The sequence below is a fragment of the Engraulis encrasicolus genome, chromosome 7 (genome assembly GCF_034702125.1).
Source record: "Engraulis encrasicolus isolate BLACKSEA-1 chromosome 7, IST_EnEncr_1.0, whole genome shotgun sequence".
NCBI lineage: Eukaryota > Metazoa > Chordata > Actinopteri > Clupeiformes > Engraulidae > Engraulis > Engraulis encrasicolus.
This window is the reverse complement of record NC_085863.1, coordinates 18,856,279-18,860,916: the sequence shown is the minus strand read 5'-3', so window position 1 is coordinate 18,860,916 and position 4,638 is coordinate 18,856,279.

Below are 4,638 nucleotides of genomic sequence, written 5' to 3'. Positions count from 1 at the left end.
TTAAGAGAAGAGACATGCACTAGTTAGAATATGCACGTACCCGAGAAGCTTCTCACAACCTGCCAGTAACTATTTACAACGGCAAATTGCCGTGCACTGACTCAACTGACTTGTGAGATCCCACGCATCGTCTTTGTACCATGACAGAAACATTTACCACGGAACCTGAGACATAGCAGATAATATAATTTTAAGGGTTGTCAAGAAAGCGTTTTCTCACTTTGCAAACCGTGCCATTAATGCTCGCAGGTTGATCTAAACTATGGACTATCACGAAAAACGCGCTCTCATTGCTATTTAGTCGTGCCAAAGTTGTATTGCATCGTGGGCAGAATTTAGTGGAGCGACTGCCCACGCCATTTGAATGCGAATAAATCACGATTCTTCAATAACGTTCGTGTCAATCGTGGCCAGGCTTAAATAAATTGTGCTCACAACTAAGATACAAAACGCGGCCATGACTTGATAGCAACGAACGCAGTTTTAGGAACTGGAGTCCACTAGTCTAAAGGTGTGCACGCTCTCATACGAACCTACGACACTCTTTGCTAAGTGCGCTCTCGTTTTATTGACATCCTCGCGTATTTTCTCCTCCTTGACCCTTCAGAGGCGCCGTAAACTTCCAGGTAAACATAAAACAAAACAGACTTACCAGAAATAAATGTAAAAAATAAAAACGTCACGTAGGTCATGCTTGTGTGCAGGCACAGAGCAGGTCTCTTGAGTTCTTCCAACTCCGTGTTGCCAGAATCCTGAGGTGTTCTCCCCACTAAGCGCGGCCGGTCAATGAAAACAGCTCCCAACAGTAGCCTACCATTTAGGCTACCGGATCAGACGCAGAATGTGCAGACAGAAGCCAGACATTGTAAATTATTGCCGACACTCCCTGGTTTGTATGTCGAGTGGTCCTCCTGCTTCCTTGCGAGATGGAACGCGAATCAGAAAGATATGAACCAACCAAATTGACTACAGATTTCAGGACGTTTTCCCCCTATGAAATTACCTGAAGCTGCTCACTGCCACCCTGTGGCAAACGTGTTCTGTGTCAGACGGAATTCCATTCCTCTTTTGAAAGTGATTTGTCACGTGGGAATAATTTTAGGCTAAGGATACACACTACCTTCCAAAACGTTGCTGTGAAATTCAGGAATTCTACTATTTAAAAATAAAATAAAATTAGGTCCTAAAGATGTAATACAAAGAAATCAATTAAACTCCATACTTTACCCATATTGTTTCAAATGTTTAATATTAATTCAAGAATTTCTTCTAATGAAGAGCAGTTAAGTAGGCTACCTACATGGAACACGGCATAGGCTAGGAATATGTTCAAGATTCCAAAAAAAAATAAAAGCCACAACAAATCCAATCCTTTGCCATATTCTCACATGCTCTTTTCTCACGGTCAGCTTTCAGGCCAGTAAAATACAAGACATAAAAACTATTTTTTCTTTAACATGTCTTAATAAGCCTTCACCTAGATAATAAAATGACAATAAAACATTTATATTATTAAAACGTAACTGTATTAGGCTACAAAGGAACACTTGCAAAATTAGTAATTCCTTAAAAAGTATTTTTATAATGGTAGGGTAGTATGAGCATACAATATTAAAATCTATTCTGGTAAGATGAAATACATCAACATAGTTTAAAGCCTTTGCAGTAAGGCCACATAGATGACAACCAAACAAAAGATGGAGTCAAGATCTGTCCAGTAGTTACTAAAAGGATCTTTGGGTTTTCTCAAAAACCTTTATACTGCCATACATCTGACACAAGACGACCAGATGCCCGGCACAGGGGCATCCCCAGAATATGACAAACTTCATAAGATGAAGCCCATGTACACCAACATCTGGCACAATTGCATTGCCTTGCCAATTTCCAGCCTGGCCAAAACATAGATGAACGAATGGTTGCCTCAGAATAGGAATCCGCCAGTATATGAAGGAAGAGCCCGTAAAATGGGACTACAAGCTGTTTGTTGGCCCTACTGGTAGATTCCCAGTCTGGGTAAACCTTTAGGACTTTTTCATTTATGAGGGGAAAAACCAGGTAGGATCTGGAAAGGGCCACAGCTATGATGCCGTGATGGAGCTAGTGTCTTCTGTTGCGTACAGGGTACAAGCTGGACAATGGACAATTTGTGGACAATTTTTATACAAGTCCGATGTTGTTCCGGCATCTGCTTGCTGGGAAGAAGATAGACGTATGGGCTTGTGGTATCCCCCACGAGCTGTGGGTTAGCTTCCCCAAGCACCGCCTTGGTGCCATCAGCAGACGCCATCCAAGGGGCACCATCCAAGGGGCGCCATCCAAGGGGCACCATCCGCTGGATCCGAGAGGGGTGACTGGTGTTTGTACAGTGGAAGGACACCCACGCGTGATCCAGATGTGTTCCAGCATCCACTAAGCTAACAGTGGAAACAACAACGGACTGTGAAGACAGATGGCAGATGGAGGCTGGAAACCTTACCGGTCCCTCCAACTATGCAGGGATATAACATGTACCATACTCTTCTCTGAAATTATACTCTTCTCAGAGCATATTGTGTGCTTATTATATATATATATTATATATTATATGGGGGCAGGGAAGCCGACAGGGGGGGACAAAGGGGTCAGTTGTCCCGGGCCCAGGGAGAGAAGGGGCCCAAAATTGGGTCCTCATTACATTGTGTGTATTAGATTGGGGGCCCTTTCAAATGACTTTGTCCCGGGCCCTGCATAAGCTGTCAGTGGCCCTGCATGGGGGCGATGGTGGCTCAGGTGGAGGAGCCGTTTGGCAACCCGAAGGTTGCAGGTTCGAGCCCCGCTCTGCCTGACCCCATCGATGTGTCCTCAAGCAAGATACTTAACCCCAAGTTGCTCCTGGTGGCAGGGTGGTACCCTGCGTAGCAGCCACTGTCACCGGTGTGTGAATGTGAGTGTGAAGGTGTGAATGTGAGGCATACAATGTAAAGCGCTTTGAGTGCTTGAAGGAGTGGAAAGGCGCTGTATAAATGCAGTCCATTTACCATATACTATTAAAGTAACACAGGCCATTTCCCCAGTCTTCGCAGGAACGTGGCTGGTGTGGACCGGCACAGATACCCACTATGTGCAGTGTAAGGAGAAGACACTGCTATTCTTCTCCACTTTCAATTTTGCTTTGTGTTTAATGCCCACAAGGAACTGCTACAAGCAGAGCCGCTGAAAGTGGGGGAAAAAGGTGTAAGTTGTCCGGACCCAAGGAGAGAGGGGGCACAGAAATGGATCTTTACAACATTGTAGCCTATGTATTGCGAGGGGGGCCCTTTCAGATGATTTTGCCCTGGGCCCAGTCAAGGCTGTAAGCTACAAGCACTGGCATAGTAGCCCCTTAATGCACGCCGTACCTCCTGTGACACGCTGTAATAGACATTGAAAGTTAACTACTATAGTACTACACTACTATGACAGTGCACGGGGCCTTTAGTAATACATTACGACTTGGTCATTGCCATGCTGGTAACAACTCATTTATAATGCAGCGTCTTAAGGGGTTAAAAAAGACATCTCTGGACATAAAACAGTGTAGAAAGTGGGTCCTTTGCGCTGACCTATCCCAATTTTATGCATAGCTTCCTAAGACCTGATCCAAGTTATCTGTTGTGTTTCCAAGGGATAGGTTAATATCTTTCACAGTGTATTTCATTTCACATTCATTTTTCCCCTTCCGTCTGGAAGGGAAAAGGTTTTAGTCCATGTATTCTTGTGACAGCACATTAGATTGCTAGTCTGGCTATTTAGTGACATGAGTTCCCGCTTTCTAACAAGACCAAGCATGTTAGATCAGGACAAACTGAAGAAGACGTGTACTGTAAGTCCTGGAGTCGGCACAGTGCAAAAATGCCAAAATCGTAGAGTTCTACTGAACACAAAGTGGTTAAGTAATCCAGGGTGCCAAATGACTGCCTGTGCTCCTGCATATTCCCTACTTTAGCAGCTATAATGAAATCTATGTCCTATGATACAGCATGGTAGGCCTAATGGTAGGCCTACAGCTGTAAACAGGGCCTAACGTAGCCTATGCATTGCAGACCATAGACCTTTGTAGAGTTGACCATATGTCAAATGTAGGTCCTATAGTAGGCTACTTGCAGCTATGCTGTGTATTGAGGGGAGGGTAGAGCTAGACCACAGGTCAGACCTAGTAATAGATCAAACTAGGTCTGTGGGGTGGGGATTTGTCGAATTTCTTAGAACTTAGTCTAGTTCAGGGGTGGGTCCCTATGTCTCAAGGGCCGTTTACGGGGCTGTTTTATCCGGCCCCCGACATCATTTTTATGTTATTCAACTTCACATGAAATATGACAAATTTTATAGGCCCTAGTGGAATTTCAGAAATTACATTTGCAATATAATTAAGTTATATTCAGGGGACCTAGATAAGGTGGGGTCTGTTTTAAAGGTATCTGCCTTCAATAAAGACCTAAAGTGCAGGGGTAAATTCTGGTTTATGTCCATAGTAGGCTACGGCCCTCAGAGGACTTGTACGGCCCTCGGAGGAATTTGAAGTGGCCCCTCGAATGAAAAAGGTTCCCCACATCATCCCTGCGCTAGCTCTAGTTCTAGAACTTTGCTACCAGACTTGACTTTTGTTGTAATTATCGT